Genomic DNA, 26,835 nt, shown 5'->3' on the forward strand with positions numbered 1-26,835 from the left:
TATTATTCATAAAACTATTCTAAGGAATTCGTAGATAAATCTCTTACATTGATTCATAATTTTAATACATTTCAAAATATGTGTTGAATTTTCGTTGGCAAACAAATTGTTTTAATAGTTTGCAAATCAAAACAAAGATAACTACCTTAAACAGTTGGATCATATGTTTGACCTTTGAAATTGCCACATTGAAAAAACCATAAATATTTTCTACACATTTTGCATACTCGTAGATATAAAAGTACAAAGGTACGGAACAACCAACTGTTTTTTAAAATAAAAAGTCCCCCTTTAACGAAATTCCTAACATTTTCTTATCTTTTGCATGAGTTGTATATTTTTATGAATTCTAATAAAAAAATGCAAACTATTTTATCAAACCAACTGACACTTACCTAGAAATTCAACTGTTTTTTTTTGTTGTAATTTGAAATGGCGATAATAAAACAAAGTGTACTTAAATGCCAAGACTTGAGCATAGTTCCTGATAATTTTTGAATGTATCATAAAACATTCTTTTTAACTTTTTAACTGAAATCGATATAATTTTCTGTTATTGAGTTATAAAGTTTATCAAATTTTTAAAGAAACTCATTGCACGCAGTGCAATTAAATTTAAAACAATTTTTCACTGATAAAACATCTGAAAAAATAAAAAAAAAACCTCAAGACATACATTTTTGTTATTGATTTGTTTGAAATGAAAACTGAATTGAGGGTAATCCATTGTCATTCTTTTTTTTTTTTTGTTTTTTATTCTGTCCAACTTTGAATAAGTACTTAAAATATTCCTAAGCGCCATCAATATACAAAACATTAAAGTAAAAACATTTTCTTTTTTTTTACCTTCAGTTTTGTTCACTTTTTCTTCTGTAAGTAGGATAAAATGTACAATGTACATTTTAGTTGACTGTAGGTAAGGTAGTGGAATCGTTTAATATTGAAATGAAAACCGATAGATACCATAAAAGTGTACAAACGACAACTACTTAAGGTTGACGCTTCATGGAATGTAAACCAAATAAAAAGAAAATAGAAATTACAAATAAAGTACATGTCGGTTGGAAGTTGAAAATATTTTACTTGATTTAAATGTTTTTACAATTTTCTTTGGCCTTAAATATACACAGATTTAATGGTAAGTTCCTTTTATTAATGTAAGCTATAAATGTAAATGACGTCAGCCGTCAAGAGATTTTAGTTAAACTTGAAGTTAACTCAAGTCTAGCTCTGAAAAAACTGTTTAGAGTAAATCCCTTACGGCTCTATCTTAAATAGCCCAACCCCCGAAAAAAGTAGCGCACTCTGACGTATAAGTACTTATTTTATTGATTTATGTTTAAAACAAACTTGTCTTGATTTTTGTACAATAAAAGACCAGAACAACGTCTGTCAGGTCAGCTATTAATTATATACAGATATCTCTACGGTTTTCCAATAAGAGGTTTCATTTTGATATTAAATATAAAAGGAATGTTTTTTATAGAAATTAATGGATGTTTATTGTATCGTAAAGTTTAAAGGTTGTCATTATCAAAAGAACACGATATCAACAAAATGGCCACTACGGATAGGGTTGCAGCATCTTAACTTTCCACACATACTTGATGACGAATTCACACGTTTGGAGTTGTATTTAATTAATAACTTCGTGAATTCTATTTTAAAGGTTTTGAATTAAATTGTTGAGATCACAAGATTTCGGTAGCCAATTTTGATCACCTCTTTAATAACACTGTCAGAAAACCTTATTTCTTTTTTAAAAAAGTGGGATTACTGCAAAATTTCGAACATTTTCGTCCTGAATTTTAATAATTTCGATATGTTCTTGAACCGTGTATGTGTCATTTTTAGTAACGGAGTAGTTTTTATTTGCCAAATATCAAAAGATGACAGCTTCAAAATTGACAACTGTTCAAATATCGTTCATTTAAAAACCTCTAAACAGACAATTTTTTAGTATGTAGACAAACTGCATAAAAACTACATTTTGAAACCAATCATTGAAAGCAAATCTGGAAGGCGAAAAAAGAGAAACGTTTACGACAGCAAACAAAAATAACCTAATGGTAAAACACAAGAAGGAACCCATTGAAAAACATAAAGATTCACAGTTGTTTTTAAGTTCAACAAAAGATACGTAATGAACTAAGAATTTAATTTTATCAAAGCCGAAGATAACATATTTTTTGTTGCCAATTATATGGTCTCAAAAATAAAAGAATAAACCACACACTCCTTTGTAAACCAAGCATTCAGGGTGTAACCATCCCTTTAACTGAACTCTTAACCTCAACGTAACTAAGGTGACATGATCCAGGAAGTATAACTTAGACACACACTCGCTTTTTAGACTTAAGTCATCACACAGTTGAATTCACTTATTAAAATCTGGTGTGACTTTGCATTTGGCTTACAAGAGTTCCAAGAGAAGCAATGCAATTGCAATTTCTATCTTCTGGTGTGTCATTTTCAGAAACAGTTGTGGGAAGATTTGCATTGGACTTTGTATATATAAATTGCAAAATGCAGGCTATGAATCATTTTCGATTCAAGAATATATATCTATCTATTTGCATAGACGTTACGAACGTTAAGTGAATGTGGTTGAGGTTCAGGTTATTTTTTTTCAAGCCATCCAGCCAGTTAGTGGTGGAAGTCAAAACAAATATTTTTATATAGATACTTTAGTAAATACAAAATTAAAGTTTGCTTTTGCACCAACTTTTCAAAGTTTAAGTTGCACAAATAATATTATTAGTTAGTTGAAAATAATAACTTAGAAACTTTTTAGTGCAATTTAAACTTTTAATGAGTTTGTGTTGTGTTTTGTATAAACTTAATTTAACTGTTAAAAACTACTGCCCAAGATATAGACAAAACGGCGTTAGTTCCAAAGAAATCACAAAGGTTCCCGCGGTTGTTTTTATGACCCATTTCTAAATACTCGGCTAATCCGAGTAATATTAAATATTAAGCGAGTTCAATTAAGGATTTACCTCGAACTTTTCGCTTCAAATTGCATCGAGCGTGGTTCAGGTGAAACGGAAACTTTCGGGGTGAGTAAATAATTGAACTTGCTTCAAATTTAATATTTATAACGCGGCTAATCCGTGTACTTAAAAATGTGTCAAATCAAAAAGTGTTGAATCATATAAATTTGTTAAATAGGTTCTCTTTCAATTCAATCTTTTCAAAAAAAAAATCATAATTTTTTGGTTATGGTTGTTGAATAACTATCAAATGAGGCTTGACAATTTTGAAAGTTTACTAGTAAATGAACGCATCCAAAAACAAATAACCAAACTGTCAATTTGAAAACAGCCTGTACAAATGATGGAGCCAGATTTTAAACAAGAAACTAACACTTTACTTTAATTTGGTAAAACCACTTTATGCAAATTATCAAAATTATTTTTTTAAGCAAACGTTAACTGAACACGCCTCATATACTACACTTTTCTGTCATTACTTAATGTCAAAGTGACATATGGGAATAGTAAGAAATTAGGAATGAAAGAAGCCAGTTTAGGATTTTTAATCGTGTTAATGACAAATTTGTGTACTGCATAGGTCATAAGCAGACGTCATAATAATAGTTGCTTAAATAAAGTTCATTCTGGAAATTACGACGTTAGAAAAAGTTAAAGGAGGACAGTGTTAGATTTCCTTAAAAATACTACTTTTAGAAATTGGTCATTTGAAATTAAAACTTGTTTCTGAAATTTTGTTCTGAAGACAATATTTCGTTTTAAGTTGAATTAAGATGTTTTTGAAGGTTTTATTGAGAACTTAACTGTCAAGTGAAATTTGTTTGTCTTTTATGACAAATTAAAAACAATTAATTGAATTAAATATGCGATTTCAAAAATAGCAAATGTCGGATATTTTGTCACATGCTTTTTTTTTGCGAATTGTGTATGGTCCCACAAAGAAAATATGCCGAGAAGGTCAGGATTTAAATCTTGAATTATATATTGATCTGATTATTAGATCAAGTGATACCCGAAAATTTAACATGGGAAAAATCAATACAGAAAATATTAAAGATTTTTAGAAATGGGCTGAACTAAATATTTAACCAAAATCTTAATTACTGAGAAGTTACGGAAAAGCTGTACAGGAAAATCAAAAGGTTACCTTACAAGTGTCGACTTATTGGGGCATATTCATAGATGTTTGATAAACTCTTGCTACGTTGTTACTAAGCAAGTCCAGAGTTTAGGCTATTTATAAATAAATTTAAACCTAAGTTTAGAGCCAAACCTTTAACTATAAACATAGGAAATAGTGTGTTTAAGTAGTTATTGTCACAGCCAATTGTCATACATATTTGATTTTTGTTTGTGAATTGAAAAGCTGAAAAGGTTAATCATATAAAATAATAAACTTGCTGGTGTAGCTCTTCTTTTTGGCAATTTTCGCTAGAAAGTTCTTTGTCTGACTGCGATAACTTTTCCTGCGGTTCGCATTTTATATTTTCCTTGGTGTTCATCTAAAATATTATTATTGAACGTTGTTTTTTTTATTTTCTATTAAATAGATTTGTATTACTTACTTTATACGACATCCAATTCGAGGAATGACAAAACAAAATAACGAATTTGAAAATACATATAACAGTATTTTTTAGGTTTGACCTGTCATTTGAAGTATAATTGTAGTAGAATACAACCTTAAACTGGAGTTCTACTAAACATATTAGGAAAAGTGACTATAAATAAGAGCTGTAATTCTTTATGAATACGCGCCATTATGAATTTGTTTCTGACCTAAGTTAACCTGGTGAAGTAATCGCAAAAAACTATACAGATAGTAATATTTCCCAAGAAGTCTACATTCCTTCAAAAGTAAAAAGTGCTTGTAGTAGCTTAACTTACCAAGCAAAATTTAGTTTATAGTGGCAAAGTATCTTTAAATTATCTAAAAATTAATGACATTTCAAAGGTTAAACAATAAGCACCGGCAGAATTTATAGACTTTTATGAAGAAATTCTACAGTGGCTACCTACTACCGAAAGAGGCCCTGCAGAAGATTTTTAATAAAGATTCATTACTTATCATTAATATTAGCAATATGTTCAATTTTATATGCTATAAATATTAATTAGGTATATTTTTATTGTATTTTAGTATCTTAATTGTTCTTGACATTTAACTATATTTAAAAAAGTAAAATTACTTTATAAACTTTTAGTGATTTCTTCAATCTATATGGCTTCTAGTTTCTGATATTTCAAATGAATGGGTCTGTTCCTCAGATTTAGGTTTGTTTGTTTTATATACAAACTGTCACTATTAAGACGTGTTCAGATGCACCTTTCTAATAAAAGAGAACCAGCATCTACTAGCTATAGTAAACCATGAAATTTTAGAATTACCAGAAAATTGCTAAATACTCGTATTTACAAAATAGTTAATTCTAAAAAGAAGGTAATTAAAGATTTCGAGTTTATATTTGTATCAGGATGAAGTTCGATAAAGAAAAACTTTAAAAAATTAAGATTGATTTCCAAAATCTCTTTAAAGTTAAGTTTTGCAAGTTTGGTTATTTTGTCAATTTCGATAATTTGCCATTAATGGTAATTGATTTCAACAGAAACCCGAAATTCAGAACCCAAAGTATAGCACAGATAAATCTTTGGTGTTAGGTTAAAAGTTCTTAAGTCAAAAATTCCATTGTAGGTTTTTGATTTGGTGCAACAACCATTTGTATCTCTTTGGTTTAACAACAACTTGACAACAACTAGAACAACTATAATAAATAAATTAGGTGGCGCAACAGTCCATGAAAAACCAGGGCCTAGGGACTTTAAACTCTCTCTCAACCATTCCTGTGTGCCAGGAATGTTTTCAGAGATAGAACAACTAATACGTATAATATTTTATTAATTTTAGTGAACATGTTTGATCACTTTCTTAATTAAGTCCTTTTTGCCTTACGTCAAAGAAATGTTATAAAGTTTTTAATATTTATGTATATCTAAGAAGATGAGAATGTTTTTACTTCAAAAAATATTCTATATCCGAGTAAGTCAAAATGTAAGCTTATATGGAGCAGGAAATGTACATCATATCAATTATAAAATTTTAGTGACATGTTTTTTGTTCTACTGTGACCGCCAAATCTTTATCACTTTTCAAATATTATTCAACAACCGCCAATATTCTGTTTTGATTTATGGAAACCAAAACTTAGTTTAAACAAAATTGAGGGATTAAAAAGTCTTCCTCGTTAATTTCTGGCATTTTTTATAAGCATTTCTTTCACTTAACTATTTTATTTCAATAAAACAAATTCATTTCTTGTGAATCTATTTTTCGCAATCTTTCTTTATATATGTTATGCACATATTTATTGCAATTAATTTTGTATTGTGTGTTCAAGATACTGCCAATTATATGTTTGCATTTTTAATCATGATAAGAAAACTAATTGGATACATATTAATATTTCAATTTATCACCACAGACAATTATTTGTGTTAGGTAATTAAGAGAGAAAGAGCATGTTTGCAAAATGTTTTCAAAACTAAAACAATAGAATCGGGTAAAGGTACAAATTGAATCAGCATATATTTTTAACTCAAAACCACAATCTCACAAAGTCCATTTAAAATGATTATAATGAACAATATAAAGCCGCAAAACATTATAATCATTTGATTATCAAATTTCTCGTCAAGCTATAGTTTATTGTTGAATATAGTTTCATCAAAGTGATGAGATAAGAAGAATATTGTTGTTTTTTTTTAAAGATTCAAAACATCTGTCATTTCATCAGAATTTCAAAATTATGTAACAAAACCTCAAACCTAGAAAATAAGTTCAACCCACTTTCATTTTCAATGAATATTCTAGTTCATATGATAACGAGTAATATTTATTAATTCTGTTAGTCATGCCCGGTGAATTGAATTTCACACAAAAACACTTGGAAACAATTTTTACAAACTGTTTGTAATTGTTCACCAATATTTTACATACCTAATCTTATGACGAGTTTTTTCTCGTAAACTGCGTATTTTTTATAATCATGTCGACTGAAATTCGATTTCATTTTGATTTTTTAAACTTTTATTTTCAGTATCACAAACTTTAAATTTGAAACAGTCTTTTCATCACAGTAATATAATTTCCTTAAAAAGTTCAATTTTTATTTTCTATATATAAAAGTTAGTTTAAAAAAAAATATATGAAAAAAATATTATTTCGTTGTTAACTTAACGTTAACCAATTATCCACTGAACCGTCTTTACAATACAATAAGTTTTGAGAATAAACTTGTTACTTTTTGCCACTGGGTCCGGAGCAACGAAGACGGGACGTTATCAAAAATATTTTATTTGTTTTTTCCATAGAAGCATAAAGCTGCAAGGTACCACAAATATGTATATGTAAACATTTTATTTATTTTTTTATTCGGTAATACCTTAATTTTTTGTATCGGTATTAAGAATCGTTGAAATAAATTAATCATTTTACGTATAAAGCAACGTTTTCAACAACAAAACAGGTAGGAATAGGCTTTTACTCTGAATATAGTTGTTGATAAGACGCGAGATAAAGTGATAAAACAAAAATTTTATCGCAAAAAGCTTTTTTATTTTGGTTTAATATTGTATATTATTATCAAGAACGAGGCTGAAAACGTTACATATGTTGTATAGGTAAAGGTTTATACTTCAATACCTGAAAGACTACGTAAACAAGCAAGAATGTATTGTAGAGCGATGTGCCAAAAGATGAAATTAACACTTAATTTGGAAATGACCAAATACCAGGGGCAGCTGATTCTTTATTAGAGCCTTATTTGTGTTGAAGATTTCTGCATTAAAAATTTAGTTACTTCTGAGGAAAAAATTAACTTTTACATTGTATAGTCGAGAGTAAACGGTTAGGGAAAGCGTAACTTAACATGAGCATGGTGAATTTTAAAACCACCTCAATGGTAAGTTAAGAGATTCTTTTTTTAACCACACATCAACAATGTTGAATGATTTATACAACTCTGTTTTTTTTCGTATCTTTTTAATATTCAAAACATTAAGAAAAATGTGATCCAGTATCTCCTCCTTATATTTAAACATGTACATATTTATAATATTTTAGTAACGCTCGCACTGTGTTTAATCTTCAAACGTGTAAAGGCTAGTTTTAATTTAAGCTATATTTAAACAAACTCGGTTAGTAAAACATGAGTGAAAAATCTGAAAATTTGTAAATTTAATCTTAAACCAAAATTTGTAATCTTGAATCTTATTTTACAATTTAAGCCCTAAGTCTGCCTTTAACGCATACTTAAATTACAGAGATCCAAACTTGCATTCAATGACGCCTACAGAAATATTTCTAGAAAGGGGTACACTTTAATTTTATCTTGAAAATGTATTAAATTTTTACCACCATAGTTTTTATAAAATAAAATGAATTTGAAGTCAATAATAATTTAGGTTTTCTAGATATTTGAGTCGAAAACCAAAATCCAAAGGGTTTATTTAAGAAAGAACTTTTCATGACAAGAATTACTTTTGGAGGATTTGTTAATTCCTCGCATTAGGCAGAACCTGCGAAAAAACTAGGAGACACAGGGAAGGATTGAACCCAAGATCTCTGACGTGATAGTAGTTTATTAATTCTATCTAAAACTATTTAACTTCAATTAAATTTTATTTATTTTGTATTTATTAGAAAATTTTAATCTAATTTCAATATCTTATTTTATTTTTACTTAATAACTACTTAAAATTAGGTCCTTAAAATAAAATTTAAAACTGACTTCAACTACATATTCTACCTACTCAAGACTTAAACAACCGAAGTAGCAAATCTAACTATCTAACATTTTTTTGTTTTCCTTTTGTTTCCTTATTCCATGTTTATTTTATTTATTCTTGTATTTTTTAAAATTTAAATTTTTTTTCTGTTATATTTTATATTTTGTGTGCCACCATGCCTATTCTACTTAAAACTAAACCCTTAAACTATAAAACAAGTATGTAAGACGGCCAAAGCTTAAAACCCCACCACGAGTACCCACTATCAAGTGCCGATTGAAGCCATCAAAACTAGTTCTCCTCTTTCCTCTATCAGTTCGGTGCCGTTCGGACACAGCCCTATCCTGTATGCGACCGCATCTGTCTAAAAAGAGGAATGCCTCTGGTAGATTGAAGCCGCTCAAGCGTGCACTTTCAAAATACTCGTCGTTCGGATTAAACGCCCCGAACATTAAATTGTGTGTCGAAGACATAGCTCTTGCAATGTGACCTCGAACGAGTTTTATCACGAAATCGTCAATTCTGTTGATTCGGACCTCGTTGGAATAGTAATGCACATAAGAAGATTCGGCTGTTCGATATAAGCCGGTACAGCGTCGTAAACACTGCCGCTCGAACACCCGAAACTTCTCCATCTGAGAAGGGGCAACGTTGAACCATACAGGACAACCATAAACTATCATAGGGCCATGTAGCAAATTGCCTTCACTCTGAGGTCAAGCTGACTACTGTAAAACCGACGTTTTGTCAGAGCGAAGGCTCCTCTGGCACTCGTAAGAGCAGCATTGTCAGTCGAAACATAAATACTGATCATTCCAAATACCGAGGTCTTCACTTCACTTTTACTCGCTGCCAGTGAAGATCAAAGATCTTCAACGTATCCCTCGTGGAAGTTTCCAGTCGTCGCAATATCGCTGAATCTTGTCGAAATCACGCTGCAAGAGAATTCTTATAACCTCAACCTTTCGGGCCGTTCTGTACGCAATTAGATCTTCGGCGTACGCAATTGCCTTTGTACGACTACCTATCAGATCGCTGGTGTAAATGCTGAAGAGAATCGGCGAGTTCACCGCTCCCCGGTGAAGACCATTTTTAATTGAGAATGTTGTGGTAGAAGTTACATTGCCACTTTTGACAACAAACTTTCTACCGTTAATCATATCATAAAGTATACAAAACAATGGTTTGCTTATGCCAAGCCTGTTCAGTTTTAGATAAAGACCCTCTAACCATACGGTGTCAAAGGCCTTTTCCAAATCAACCAGACCAGCACCTGTGCATTGTTGTTTTGATTTATTCCATTGGATATCAGAAACGAGTTTAGACGCAACATGAATTATGTCATGACCCGCCTTGAACCTCAACTGTTTATCCGGAATTATTTTGTTATCCGCAGCCCACTTACTCAAAGCCCTATTGATGATCTTTCGAAAACTTTGCTGAAGTTCGAAAGAAGACTTATCGACCGAAGGTTTGACGGATTGGAGTTGTCCTTTCAATTTTTCGGGAGAGGATGGACCACAGCGGTCTTTTAATGCACTGGATGGATAATATGCATTGTTCAGTGCATTATTGAAGAGTGTGGTGTAAATGTCAATTGCCTCCCTAGGTAAATGTCTTAGTACAACGTTGGATAAACCATCGACACCTGCTGAGTTTTTGTTTTTTATTGAGTTGAAGATGAGCTGAAGCTCAACCTTCGTCACTAACAAGGGACTTAGTGTCGTTTCCTCGGCGATTATGGAATTTTCCAAGGAATCGTCACTGAACCGCATGAAATCGCGGTTCTCAGATCGCAATTGTGTGATGTCATTTTGGAGGTAAAAGTGATTAAGTAGGGCTCTATTTTCCAGGTCGTGGTTGGGGCGAATAATAACATTCACTTTGTACATTTGCTGGAAAGCAGCGCCCACCACCTCCACTTTTTCCTTCCGATCTTCAATTATAAAAAAGTCATCGTCAAAGGTGGCTTTTTCTGGATCTATTTGCGCTGTCCTGAGTCCGTTTTTGTTCTCTTCAGTTCTTTGGAGTTTCGGACACGGAAGGTCATAATCGTTCTTTTTCCTGAAAACCTTGTTGATTTTAGGGAACATACTAGGAGTACTTGAATTAAATGACCGGATCTTGCGGTCCGAATACTTGTTAATTGATAACCAGAAGTTCTTCTTAATCAACAGATTGATATTTTTTATTGACGACATCAGTGTCCTAACCTCCAAATAGTCCTATGCACTTATCATTACGCTACGGGTACTACTAGTAAAGTCATGTCTCTTAAAAATGAAAAACGAGCAATTTGGCATTGACACCTAATCTTTAACGAAGCTTAAGGAGGGAGATCTCGTTTTTGAGAAATAACCCGGTCTTGCATTACTTTGAACTGTGGCTGCAAAATGTTTAACATTTTTAGAATTGCAATGCGTTTTTGGAGCATGAATCGTTCAATCTTTAGTAATCAAAAGTAACAGGTGTTTATATAGCAGAATATTCAAAATGGAACCCTAATTGGGAACCCATTAATAAATAAATAACTCCAATAAATCTGAAATATTGTTCTAAGAAATAGAACTTTTACTTTTTTTTAACTCATAAATAAATATGATGGCGACGAATTTCTTATAAAGAATATTTTTGTTTTGATTCTATGTAAACCACCATAAATGTATAGTATGTAAATCCCCTAAGCCTTTAAGATAACAACTATAAATATGGGTTACGAGTATAAAGGCTTTCAAAATGTTGCACTTTAATCTGTCAAATTATATCTAATATTAGTTACTGAAAACATAACTAAAGTTAACATTTGTTTGCTGGTTTGTGACGTATAAGTTATTCATTCAAAAAATGTTAACAATTCGAGTCGAATAGATAAGACGAAAGCTTTTTATGTTTTCTTTGTTTATCTGCTTTTCCTTATCGAAAAAGTCCAAAACAACAATTTATTTCGAATTCAATACTCTAGAATTGAGGGATAGTTTTAGGCGCATGATAGAATATTTAGGACTTCAGCGTCAAAGTTCTAAAAAACCATTTAACCATTTATCATTGAAAAATTTTCAAATTGTCTTTTTTCAACACCAAATTTAAAGTGTCTTTTGTTAAGAAAATTACAAATATTTTGAATAAGTATGTAAGTTTGTGTTTTCCAAATTTTATCGTTTTATTATTTAAATAAACAAACATTAAGTTTATGATGACGTTCCACCTGAATAAACAACAATCCAAGCAGAAGAATACAACTTTTATGTGTATAAACATTCGACTGCATATAAATCTCCAACGCTGCGCCAACCTCAACGTTGAATGACATTGACCGTTTCACAGTCGTCTTCGCAGTCGCGGCCCTTGAACTTCTTCATTTTTCATCTCATCTATAAAGCCTTAGTGCAAAACAACAACCTCCATCCGAAGTAATGCGCAATGTACCCAAATAGATCAACAAACTATAAACATGCCTAAGCCTTATGCCTACTATACTCTTATGGTCTCTTGGAAGTAAGTCTTCTCTAAACATCTGCTGTAGATTGTAGAATGCGTAGATAGGCAAGAACATTCCTTAATATAGCAGGCCCATTACACGCATAGAGGAGTACCTATTTGTAAACGTTGCGTTGCGCTGCCAATGATGGGTATGGGCATGGACATACTCTCATAGTGCACGCGAGTCTCAACATTAAAATAATGTAAGCAAACCCCAACGATGATCTAATTATAGCTCGCAAGTGCTACTGGATAAATTGCAGGAGCAGCCGCTTAGTTAATTATCCCTTAATTCATGCCGAGCTGGTATACCTACACTGCAGTGTAGCATGTTGGTTTCTTACCCATTGAGGTTCGTCGAAGTCGTCGTCATCGTCGTTGTAGTTCTGTTAGCACTTAAAATGTCCCCAACGGGGTGCTACTTGCTGCTATATGCAATTCCATGCATATGCATCCCGAAATAGAATGCGTATCGCGCCTTGTCAGCTCCCAGTCGCAGCATGAACTTCACAGACTAGAATACGCTACGCATGTTTTTATTTTTATGACGTGCCCATTCGGAGCACCTTAAGATACAAATTGCTGGAAGGAGGCAAACAAAACACCACCACCAACAACAAAAACAACAAAGTTCAAAGGACTGTGATGTGTGCTCTGTGTGATATTGTTTGTAAGTTAAGTAGGAAGTACGTCTTGAACTTTGTTTTTGTTTCCTTTTTTTTAATTTTGTTTGATTTAAAAATACGATTTTTAACTGACATGTGTGAAAATACGTTTTCCATTGGTCTGTCAAGATCCAGAGATACGAACTGTTGACAGAAAAAGTTATTTTTTCTGTTAAAATTGTACCGTTTGTTTATTTCACAAGATGGCATCCTTTCTGTCAAAATCAATATGCGCACTATAAACCGGTTTAATTTAAATGCGGCCACGAGAAACGAACATACGAACAATCGAAGCGTTAACTAATTTGATAATTTCCTATAAATCGCTGACATCTCGTAAACACACCGAATGCATAAATCAATACAAAATCCAAGGGTGACATCACATTGCCGCTTTTTTGTTTCTTTTTATCTCCGTCGTCTTCGTCATCGTCGGATTTGAATTTTACTTAATTCCTATATTCACAATAAAAAGAAAAGAGAGATACGCTGTTAGTATTTTGTTTTCTTCTTCTATTTTTCAATTCAAAAACAACAACAGCTTATGAAATTGAACGGTTCTCGCTTAAACTTTAATCTCTTGAGAACATTAATTCTGTTTTTTTTTTTAAATTTTTATTTTTGTTGTATTCATTTTGTATGAATAAATAAATCACTTGAAACAAATTTAAATGCCAAATTTGGGTGTAACCTTCAGAAAAATTGATTTATTGCAACGACTTTGAGTTGAGAACTGTAGAAAATATATGATTTACTGGTACCTAACTGCAATTTAAGTAGGTTAATAGTATATTATCTCATTACCTATTTAAAATAAGTGGCAACTTTGAAACAAGCTTATAGGTTGACACTTGGCATTGTTAGATAGATAATGTCAATCTTTATGTTGCTATAAAGATTTTATTTAAAATCAATAATGTGGAAAAAAGAGAGCAAATATTAATCATGATTTATTTTTTTACTTGTTAATTTAAATTTAAATTGAGCACGTCAATTATTAAACTATATCGAAGATAACAAAATAGAACTGTAAGTAATTTTTTTACAGTTGATGTCAATGCCGAAAATCTATTACAATTACTTGAAAATATGACATTTAATGTTATGTCAGAGGCAATATAATTTAACGTGTAGAAAGTATGTACTAGAACTTTTTGGAGACAAAAGGAGTATTTTCATGACATGTTAACGTCGATTACAATCAATTTTTGAATTGTTTATCATGAAAAAAAGTATTTTTAGGGTGCTTAAACAAGAAAGGACATCAAATAAATTTAAGGGAATTCTTTTTTGGGTCATCTATAAATGGTTATATTTAGAATTGGGAATTTGTCGAGTTTCAACTTTTTAGACAAGTGGGCAGAAATTGAGTGTCAGTTTTTAATTTTAAATCAGCAATAAATTTAACAATTTATACTAGTCACAAATTTCCTTAATATTTAGCAATTTACTAAAGGAGTCCAAAATGTTAAAGCTTTCTTTTCGTTTTGTTAACTAGTAAATTAGTAATTGCACATTATTAAAGAAACTATCATCCAAACATGTCTAAAAAGTGTCAGTTAGTGAAAATAAACAACGCAAATACGCGTAAACGGACCTAATAATTAGAGTCCACAACTGTTGACTGGACAATTCCATCTACTGTTCCTATTAGAATAGGTGTACAGATGTCATATGGATTTACCAAATTGCTCAAAACATAAAGTAGTCATTCCGTGATTTTAACTTAAGCAAATTGTTTGAGAGAAATTTGTGATTTTTTAAACTTAATTAAGTCGGCATTAGAGCGATGGAGGGTTTTCAGGAAATGTAGAATCATTTAATTGTTTTTTTTTTTTTAATTACTATAAAACTGGGTTTAAGAGCTGCCAAATATATGTTTATTAGCTATGATTTTATTAAACTATTAATTAAATTAGTTGGTTAGTTTAAGAGGAGCTTTAGAATATACACTTAGTCCAAAAAGTCTCCGTACAGCACCTTAAATTTAGTGTTTTTTTTTCAAAAAAGTACAATGAATAAATTTAAAAACCAAAGTGGTAACATTGAAAAAAATTTGTTTCCACCTTCATCTTTTTAAAAAATTGTGATTGTGATTTTCGAAATTCTAGTTTCTATTATATTGCTATAGTAAATATTTAAGGAGACTTTTATATGTACGGAGACTTTTTGGACTAGTGCAGTTTACCAATGAAATTGTACAAGATTTTTTGTCCTAAAATAATTGTTATTAACATTGTGTACAACTTTTTTAAAACCTTATTGGAACTGCAAAAAATTAGAAATTATAAACCCTAAGTTTGATTTAGTTAACTAAAAATTTTGACAACTGACGTTGACGTTTTAAGGTTTGCCGTTTAAAATTGTTAAGTGCACTTTTGTGAGTTACCTAACAATTTCTTTGCGTAAAAAAATCAATTTATGTTTGATTTTGATCTGAACACAAATTTCCTATGTTTTTGCTTCCCATGTGGCAAAATATATTGATTTATTTTTGGTTCAAGATCAAATCTGCAGATATGGATTTCTTGATCGATACTTATACGAGGTGTGGCAATTAAATTCCGGGAATTTCCCAATAAAAAACAAGAAAATGAAGTTTTAGGAAAAATTTTACTATCGACCTTCACAATAATTTCCCTTTAACTCTACACAACGATTCCAACGTTTCTCCCATGATTGGAAGCAACCATGGTAGTCCTCCAAAGTTAGCCCGTTTAGCACCACGGTTAGAGCTTCTTGGACCTTCTGTACGCCGCCATGAAGAGTTCCCTAGAGGTGCAACTTGATCTTGGGGAATAGAATAAAGTAGCAGGGAGCAATATCGGGGCTATAGGGTGGGTGAGGCAATGTTGGGATGCCTTTTTTTGCCTAAAACTCTTACAAAACGTACTAGAATGGGTGAAACGAATGAAATGGGTCATTTAACATCTTCCGAACCGTTTCTTTGTTGATGTTTAGCTCGCAATACAATGCACAAAGCTTAGGCGACGGTCAGACGTGATCAACATGCGCAAACGATCACCATTGGCGTGTCGGTACGAGAGATGACGGGAGCTCCTTCACGCGGATCGTCTTCCACCGATTCACGCCCTTCCTTGACCCGCTTTGCCCATTCAAAGACACTCGTTTTTGACATGCTATCGTCTCCATAGACAACCAACAATTTTCGGAGGATTTTCGAGGGGTTTTAGCCAGATTTCAGTAAAAATTGAATCACAACACGCTGTTTGTAATGTACGTCACACATTTTCACTACGTCACTAAAAAAATTACTTGCAAAATATACGCATAAAACGCAAACCAAACGTGCTATATACTTCAACTTTGAACTCCAACTAAAAGGAAAATCCCCCTTCCTAGATAGATGATAAGAAATGAAAAAGTGTTGTCACTTTTTAAATTATAACTAAATTCCCGGATCTTAATTGCCACACCTCGTACTTATACAGCTGTCAGATTAACAGATACAATTTTTTCTTTTTATTTTTAATTTCTTTCGGTCTTTAAGAGTTCGCTACAAACAAATTTGACAAATTTCAAATGAATCGGTAGATTGAACTGCATATTCTCATTCTGAAAATGAATAAAGTAGAGAACATGCTTTTTAAATTGATACAAATTCTAAGAAAAACCAAAATCGCGTACCATATTTCGAGAAAGAGGTTAGTTTTACAGACTCATGCAAAGAAGTTTCAAATTAAAAAAATGCGTTGTTGTAAATTTGACAGCTCTACTTCACTTGTTAACAATTGCCCGAAGTAACAATTCTAATCGTGTTCCATGAGCCACAAAAAAAATCAATTTTTGACGGAAATATGAATTTACTCATGGACACCGCTTTTAATATTAACCTTGTTACACGTCAGACCTTAAAGATACATAAAAACTATGCCCCCTCTATGTGAAAGAAGACTTTTTTAAATGATGTTCAATTGCGAGTTTTTTTCTTGTGCCACATACTGTCCCTCAACTGAACTCGTATTCAAATAAATGTTTCTGTTAAACGGTTAAAAAAGAACATATTCAAATAAATTATTCATTAAATTGTATGTTCGCGCACAATAAATTGATTAATATTTATGTAATTTTGTGTTTCTATTTTTTTCAAGGAAATTATTATTTATTTCTCAAGTTTTGCGTTTGTTAGGAAAACAGCGACGGCGGTGGTGGTCGTCATAAATAATATCAAAAAAATAAATAAATGTTGTATGGCAACAAGCGTACATAACATATTTTTTACACATGTACTTAGGTACTTTTCGAAACCTACTTCTGATTCTAAGATGACATGGAATCTTTTGTATCTTTTGGTATTCTAGTCCAATTCATTATATTATAGCCGATGATAATGATATGATTGTGATAAAGATCATGATGACGATGATTTAATATTTATGATCATCGTTATTATTGTTGTTTATTGTGGCACATGTTGACATTCTTGAAAAATCATATAGACCTACTTTAATACCATTTGTATGATGTCATATATAAATCAAAAGTTTTGTTCGTTTATTTATTTTTTGCTATCTTGTAGACATCAACTATTATTACAACCCTAACCCAAAAAGTATCTTTATTTCGGTATAGTGGGTGACAGTATCTTTTTTCCATCTGTTGTTTTCTTTTTATTATTATTTTGCGTATCTTATGATTTTGGGACTCTTATCTGATGATGTCACAAAAATCTGGTAGGAAATGTTCAATTCTTTTATATTTGAGAGCTTGAACAAATATTTAAAAAAACAAAAAACAATTTTGTCACTTCGATTGCCACTTAATAGATATTGATGGAAAATGAAGATACTATATTTCAAGACATTGGAGTAGAGATACAAATAACAGTGAAAAGTAAATGTAAACAAACGAACCTAAACACAAAACTGTTGCATTTAACATTTTTGAAGGTTTTTCCTTGTCTAATAAATAACAAAGTTTGTTCAAGAATTAGACCTCAATAAATGTTTGTTTTAGGTTAAGTGTTTCTTCTTTCTTTTCCTAATACTTATAGGTTTTTGTAACTTTAATGGTGATGCAGACATACATATGTTTGTACTCGTATGTACAAAGTTGAAGATTAAGTATAATTTATTACGTGTCTGTATGGGTTTTTTGGAAGGTGGAATAGAAAAATCTATGGAATGCCTATAAGTTCGTATAAAGACAATCTTTTGGATGAGATTGTGAAATCTGCTACAACTGTAACATTTGTTTTTGGTGTAGGGAAAGAAGTTTGTTTAACATCCAAAAAAAAAGCCTAGAAAACTTTTATAAGATTTATTAATATTCCAAGGAAGTTGATGTTAGGTTAGTTTCTTTTATATTTATCTCATATTTTACTTAAATGGCTTAATTGTTGACTTAGAACGTGAGTTCAATATGAATAGTGAGAAAAACTATTCTTAACATGCGAGGAAATTAAATAGTTTCATTTGTCATTTTTTTGTTCTTTTCTAAAACAATTAATTTATTTTTTTTAATATCACACAAAGGAATTCTTATTGAAAAGTTTGCGTTATTAAAGTTAAACTTCACTACGAACGCACTCTAACTCAATAACTTCAGGGACAAAGTTTTAAGTAGTTGTAAAAAGGTACTTGGGGACTTAACTTTTTCTAACTCTTAAAACTATTTGAAGACAAAATTAACAAGCACATTTTATTAACTTCCCTTTGGAACTGTTTGTAACAAGCCCGATTCAGAATTATTACAACTGACGTTTCAGGGTTATTCGAAAAGTGTCAATTTTTTTAAGTAGTGTTAAAGTTGCTTGAATGATTCGTCAACCGACTAAATAGTTCTTAATGGTGATTAAAAAAAAACTCAGATTCAATACTGGACACTAGATAGCTGCCTGCTGTTAAAATTTTTGACACTTGTAACAGCGCATTGAAAACTGAAACTAGCCGACTGTGACATATTGAACGACGCCTACGTCAAATTTAAAAATGTTTGCTTTGATTTTTGAGATACCTTAAACCTTCACATAAAGTAAAAATAAAACATTTTTTTTAAAGATTTAGATAAGTGGATTTGCCCTTTTTGGCTTTCCATCAACATCAACTAAAGTTATCAATTTAATTGCTTAACCGATAAATAAGCTTTTGTATAACTACACTATACTAGATAATACACTATTTTTGCTTTCCTTGACATCGAAGGTGCTTCTGACAACTTGGATACATCTACAATCACATTTGCACTAAATTATCTGAGCGTTAATGGTTCACCTTCGGAGTGAATTCAATTAACACTGAGTAGCAGAATGATTAACTCAAAACAAGGCGACTCTCCTACTAGAAGATTCGTTAGCAGAGGGACACCGCAAGGTGGTGTAATATCCCCATCACCTCTGGAACCTGGCGGTGGTTCAAAACCTAACTCGTCTGGCTGCGGAGGGTTTCAAAATGATTGCCTATGCGGATCTTATAGCGGTCTCAGGAAAAACCTTAAGATCCTAAAAAAACTGCTAGTTGCCTCGAAGCTTAAGCGCACAACATTGGCCACTATGGTACTTTCGTATCAATTCCAAAGCACACAGACTGCACCATCCATCTGAACGACTGAAATTCAGTCTCTATTTCCGTCTTTCAGGCGAATCTTTTAGCGATAATAAAAGTCTTGTTCGGGCTTAAAGAAAACGTGATATCAACATCTGATATCCGTATTTTCAGATTCTCTAAAGTCCACACTGACGATCATCTCTAATGGATATGGCACAACAGTTTAAGATTCACCCTTGCTGGGTGCTGTGACATAGGGACACTCCAGGAAATTGTGAGACACATGAAACTCGACTCAAACTGATTTCATTGAGCTTAGAGGAAAGTATCAAGATTCATATGGCGCATAACAATAGGCTATTAAACTGGCCTAAGTATATCCTACTTTCTCACGGACATCCACTTTAACCTTACCTAACCTATAAATAGAATCAATTTCCCACAGCAATTTTTAAATGATAAGTTTATTAAAAAAATGTTACAAAAATTTACCAAACCGAAAATTAGTGGAAGGACCATCATCTTTATGAATCTTACCTGAAATTAAAGAAAAGAAAGAAAATTAAATAAAGTCTTACGAAATAATGAAATTATTAAATGATAATTTTTATAAAGTATAATCAATTCGATGTTCAAAAAAACCATTTCACATTTTGGACGTAGAAAATCTAACACGAGTTCTAATAGGGTTTGCGAATAAGCTGTTCCAATTTGATGCATATACCAATATTTTCTTGCCTTCTGTTAAATGTAAAATAACACACACAAGTGGCAACTGGCAAATAATGTAATATTTACCATGGCACTCTACTGAATTTTGAACTTTAGTTCTTAGAGTTCACCTTCAGAATTTTGCAAGGATGTTATAAGAAGTGGCCAAAATTAGAACATTCTTCAACTCATGTTTAATAGTTCTGATAGATATTATATCGAAGTTCAGCTACTACAGCATCATATAAATATTACAATGGTCTATTCAAGCAAGAGTTCGCAAATTTTTTATAAATTCTGCTCTTTGTGGTTTTTGAGTCATAAGGGCAACGGTCGGTTTCCCAACGTTCCTTAAACTTTTTTAAAATCACACACTGCGATTGCCTAATCTTTTTCACTTGTCATTTTTGTTTTGTACTTTCCATTTTTACTTTGTTACTTAGACTTAACTTCAACTTGTTTCCTCAATTTTGTCTTAATAAAATTTATTTATAAACATCTAATTGGTTAAATTTTAAACATCCGACTTTTTATTTACCTCTCCTTTCTCTCTTCTTACTTTTCTGCGTTGCTAATTCAACGCTCACTGTAGTCCCCGGACAGAACGAACGCCGCGCCGTTAAGAACACAGTAAAGCTGCACAATAACCCACCAGACGACAAGAGCCCCGTCACAAATGGATACAAGCAAAATGGCCGCCACGGTTACAACACGATAAAATTTTCATGACAGTTTTAATGATCAATAAATTCTCACATGTTTATGTCATCCATAACTTCACGAATTTTATTTTCAAGGTCTTGAATCTATTGTGGAGCAAAAGCGTGGACCTTATTTTTCAAGTAGTATTTTAAAAAAAAGTCTCTAAAATCAGAAGATTTCCGTGGCCGATTGTTTATCACCATTTCAAGAAATAACACGGTCAGAAAACTATTCTTGCAAAGTTACCAAGCGTAACTGCGAAACACCGACTGTGTTTGTAGTGATTTTAAACAATTTCAATTGGTTTAACGTGTATCGTTCCGTTTTTAGTAATAGCGTAGTTTTAACTTGTCAAATGTCTAAAGGTAACAACTTCAGAAATGACAGATGCCTATATAGCGTATAAATCAAATGTTAACCTCTTTTTGAAAAACCCTACATTTATTGCAGATAATAAGAAGTCATCTTTTAACAAAATTTATAAGAAAAATTTGACAATAATTTCTGGAAGAAATTAACAGAGCAAAATAAATGTTTTTCTTCGAAATTTTCAGCATATTTCAGAATTTCCAAATTGCTTTCGTAATTTATTTTAGAATTTTATCAATACATTTTTTTTTAAGTACAAGAGAGCTTTAAGATCACTTGTTTCAAGGCTTCCTGTAGATCTTGAAATCTTTGAGAAACTCTCAGTTTGATGGAATAATTCATTTATTTATTTTTCAATTTATTCAATTTAAATTTCTTGCTGAACAAACTGTAGGAATATTAATAGGAAATTATAAATATGAACATATGACATTGAAAACTTCTTTATTTCATTACTCATTGAACACTCTTCATTAAGACATAACTGAGAAATGGGTGTGAAATAAATTCATATGTCCCTCAAATTAATTTTGAATATTGTTTGTGGCAGGGGGAAAGGGGGGTCGGTATTAGTGCTGACATTATTTCAATTTGTATGCCAACAATGTTATAATTTCAATTTACAAAAGACAAAAAAAATCGTATTATATTTTTCAAGATATGTACATTGGATCATCATTATTCTTGGCTTAACAGCAAATCGTTTTTCAAACTACATTCCTGTACTGAGTTGTAAACTTATTCCAATGCCTCCAATTAAATACCACTCCTCTTAGAGTATAAAAGAAAAATAATAATTAAATCGTGTCGATTGATATGACATGGTGTCTTATTTTTTGATCAGCTACTAGTAAATAGATACACGAAATTGTTGAACATATATTTTTTTACGAATCACAATGATGTCGTCAGCAGAACAAATTTTACGATGTTCTGCAATCAATAAAAGTATCTAATATCTATTGCTTTTTTTTGTATTTTTCGATATCGATATCTTTATATCGTTCTTGAATTGTTTGTCATCGCAATCCAAACCAATGGTGGAATTTGTAAAAAAAAAGTATCTATTAAAAAGGAAGAAGATTACAATCACGGTTGTCTCATGGACTCATGGTATGAGAAATTAAATTATAAAAACCCGGTGTGTGCTTTACAAATTAAAACTCGATAATGATATACGAGAAATCAAATTGAACATGAACTGAATGCAATAAACTAATTATACGCACGTTGTTGTGTCTTATTCATTATTTATTATTATTGTCGATGATCTGAATTCAATTTGTCTACACAAATAAAATATATTTTATAAGTAGTTTTGTAGTAGGTAGTTACAATTATTCTTGTTTTTCTTTTGCAACGGCTATAAAATTCTTTATCAATAGATTACTATTATTATTTATTAATATTTATATGCATGTGCAATGTATGCATTATAAAAAAAAGATTAAACCTTTGAGCTATTTGATAAGATATCAATCATATTGATAAAGATTGGAAATTATGTCAATGCACATATTGAGAATTATTGCATAGTCGCAATAATGAAGACACTTTAATTGTGTCGTTTCTAAAAATGACTATCAAGTTGATACAAAAATAGATATGCGTCTGATAGAAGCAAAATCCAAGGATACTATTCAAGTGTTTACAAGAAATATATTTAGTTTTTGAAACACAACTCTAGTTATTAGTAAAAAATTGAAATACTTTTGAACAAGTCTAGTTAGCAGTTTTTAACTTAAGTTACGGAAGTTGCTTGATAAAAAGTGTTTTTCAGAAGTAAGGGACCGTTCAAGTAATACGTAACGCAATTTGGGGGAGGGGTTTACGATGCGTTATAGGGGCGGAGGGTGTCTTTCTAACAATACGTTACGCAACATTGTTTTTTTTAAATACAAAACTAGGGAATTGAATATATCCATAAGGACCGGGAAACACTCATCCTCCACAGCGAACACTCATGCTTATGATTTCGAATCATTTTTAATAATACCGTCATTCAAACCCTTAATGATGACAGAATCGAACACCGTGAAGCCAGTGATCATCATATTTGTATGGACGCCTTGTTTATAGCGACTAATACTCCTGGGCGGAGCGCATATAACCCAGTTGAGCGTCGGATGGCCCCCCTCAGCAAACGACTAACAGGCGTCATTCTGCCTCATGAATATTTTGGTTCTCATGTCGACGACAAAGGAATGACTACGGATGATGATTTGCAAAAACACTCTAGTAAAGATATAAATCCTTCGTACGTATCGCCCTCCAAAACTTGTATTGTAATGTGGACGAATTCAACGAGAAAAATTGACGTGTGTTCACGCATACATAGACACACTTACTGAGTTTTTTGGGGAAATTTTATAAATTAGAGGAGAAATTACACGCACACTATGAAAAAGTTTATGAGGCTGATTTCCGGTTTAGCTTGTAGGCAAACCAAGATGTCTACCGAGGATTTATATCTTTATATAGAGTGTTTTTGATGATTTGGAAAAACGCAATTTTCAGCACGCTGGGGAAACACTAATTGTAGAGAGAAATGAAAATTGATAATTACGACGTTTCGGCGGACTATAGACAGCCGTGGTATAGCGTTCACGTCCGTGAATCGCAATATTTCTTACAGGTTATAAAATGCGCGGATGATTCCTGCTGTTCACCACCGAGAAGTGCATTGAAATCTGTTCTTCCGGATGCTTTCATGCCTCCACCTTGCCCAATATTTCAAACTTCAAGCAAGCTCGTAGTACCCAGTTTACTAGACAAAGGAACATCTAAGTTTTCGCCACTTCTTGTGAGGTTTTCCGTTAATCTGACACCTCCTCTGGTAGGGTTAAAGCAGATTCAAAAATCTTCAAAAATTGCGTTACGTAACACTTGAACGCTCCCTAAGGAACTTTGAAACGCAATATAACAAAGAAGATTTTTCTAAATTGACATACAATTTAAAAATGTCAATTAAGAAAGAAAAAAAATTAGGTAGCGTGACAGTCCGTTGAGAACTAGAGCCTATTATTTTATTATTACAACTCTCAACGATTCCTGGGTTCGAATCATGTCAGGTATGGGGGGACCTACAGTTTTATGCCGAAATCGAACGGCTAATTTGATGAAGCACTGTTCATGACAATCCAATGCACAATGACGCCAAGAAATTTACTTTATTAACTTCCCATAGGAAGTTATTGTAATGGGTTCGATTTGTGAAATTGAAAATTTTGAAATTTCTCGACGTTTCAAGGTCCCTAGAGTCGAAATAAAAGATTTTTAGAAAGATGTCTGTGCGTGTGTGTGTACGTACGTTCGTACGTCCGTACGTTCGCGACGTTTTTTTCGTCTTCCATAGCTCAAGAACCAGAAGATATATCGACTCCAAATAAATTTTGTTATAGAGATAATAAGGCAGAACGATGCAGAAAGGGCTCTCAAAAAAATTGCGTGGGTGGTTTTTTTACCATAGTATTTTTAAAAAAAAGTGAAAATTTTGGTTAACCCGAAATATCTTACGAACCAAAAATGTTAGAGACTTGAATTAAATTTTATATAATAAACTGTAACGTGATCTCAAAGAAGTATATTTTTTGAAAAAAATCTATCTAACGGTTTTTTTTATGAATAAAAAAACTGAAAAAAACAATTTGTCACCTCCAAAATTTAACGACTTAAATATAATTTCATCTCCAAAACAATTTTGAGCAACGGACAACAATGTTTTTGAAATCTGATAAAATTTTCAGAAAAATCGAATTGACAGTTTTTTTTATAAAAAAAAAAATCTAAAAAAAACATTACTCAAAGTTAGTAAAAATTGAATATCGATTCAAATATCTTTTCAAAAACTTGAAATTTAGGCTTAAAACTTATTTTATCTTATAAGAAATTTTGTTTCCAACATTCGATAAAATTTTGAAAAAAATCGAATTGACAGTTTTTTTACAAAAAATAAAAACCTAAAAAAAAATAATAAAAGTTGGTAAAAATTAATTTTCGACTCAAATATCTTTTCAAAACTTTGAGATATTAGCTTTAATTCACTTTTATCTTTCAAAAACTATTGTTTTCAACGTGCAATAAGATTTTGAAAAAAAGTAGAATTGATAGTTTTTTTTACAAAAAATTAAAAACCGAAAAAAAATAACAAAAGTTGGTAAAAATTGAAAATCGACTCAAATATCTTTTCAAAACTTTGAGATATTGACTTTAATTTACTTTTATCTTTCAAAAAATATTGTTGTCAACATTCAGTAAAATTTTGAATAAAATCGAATAGACAGTTTTTTTACAAAAAATTAAAAACCGAACAAAAATTAACAAAAGTTGGTAAAAATTGATTTTCGACTCAAATATCTTTTCAAAACTTTGAAATATTGGCTTCAAACTAATTTTATCTTATAAAAAATATTGTTTTCAACATTCGGTAAAATTTTGAGAAAAATCGAATTGACAGTTTTTTTACAAAAAATAAAAACCTAAAAAAATGTATAAAAGTTGGTAAAAATTGATTTTCGACCCAAATATCTTTTTAAAAATTATAGATATTGGCTTCAAACTTATTTATTTTACAGAAAATATTGTTTTCGATATTCATAAATTTTTATATAAAAATCCAAAAGTCCGTTTTTTCATAAAAAATAAAATCTACAAAAAATAGTACGCAAATTTGGTAAAATTGATACTAGTACATATAGACAAACTTTTAAGCAAGACAAATCGACAGTTATCAGTGTGGGTCGCATCCCAGCCTCTTTTTTAAATATGATTTCTGTAGAACGAATAAACATCGTAGCTCCAGTTTGTTTCGTATAAAACGCTTACCCTGAGGAAATCAGAAGCAGAGGCAGACTTCTTCACCGGTGGAGTGATCAAGTTGAGGCCGACACACGCCAGCTTGGTATTCGAAACTGGAGTCTGGACACAGCAAGCTAGCGATCGAGTAAGCTGGTAAGATCGATTACTTGAGGCCCAAAAGCACGATGCACTGTAGCTTCAACAAAAGTAAGAATAGAGTAAGCACTTTCCAACCATACTCTCCGTTCAAAACACGTAAACATTCTTCCGACGACGAGAAGAAGCTTTAATCAAAATGAAGTCTACGAATTTCTTGTAAAATACGACAAGTTGCTAAAAAATGATAAACATCTTCGTTTTGGTTTGAGTTGCAGAGTGAACAAATTGCGCCTAAGTCAGTTCGATGTGGCCTGTAGTTGAATTTAAGAGTTTTAGTCCGTATTTTGAATATTAAACTTATATCAAAAGCAGAAAAGTTCTCACAGAAATAGTTATAATCATCCAAAGTCAAATTAGGAAAGCTATAGGTTGCTCTAGAAAGTGATTCCCCAGCCCTTTCGAGATAAGTTTTGTACATTTTCTCATCAACCATCGAAATGCAGTTGTAAAAGGTTCTTCGTTGTTGTTTGGCTTTAGATTCATTGCTAAATTATGTGCTGTGGTAAGAGTATTCCAATTTCTAAAAGGGGAATATCCGCAATGGATTGATATAAGCAGGATTTGCCTGTGCAGATTACTATCAGATCTACTTCTAACATATATTTGCGAAATAACGGACTCAACATATTTTTTTGAAAAAGTATCTTTGAATAACTTCTATATCCGCTA

General features: G+C 31.5%; 1 protein-coding gene across 2 annotated transcripts in view; it reads right to left on the reverse strand.

Moving 5' to 3' along the window:
• Positions 1-26,835, reverse strand: part of LOC129945933 (spectrin beta chain, non-erythrocytic 5) — a 143,034-nt gene that overhangs the window by 43,344 nt on the left and 72,855 nt on the right. Inside the window, exon 1 of one of the 2 annotated variants that reach the window (XM_056055914.1) lies at positions 6,988-7,002. The exons of the other annotated variant lie outside the window; for it this stretch is intronic. The gene's annotated coding sequence lies outside the window, so the exon portion shown is untranslated. Of the gene's footprint in view, positions 1-6,987; positions 7,003-26,835 lie in introns of those variants that run through there. 2 annotated transcript variants of the gene reach the window in all.

Source organism: Eupeodes corollae, chromosome 2 (genome assembly GCF_945859685.1).
Source record: "Eupeodes corollae chromosome 2, idEupCoro1.1, whole genome shotgun sequence".
NCBI classification, from domain to species: Eukaryota; Metazoa; Arthropoda; class Insecta; order Diptera; family Syrphidae; genus Eupeodes; species Eupeodes corollae.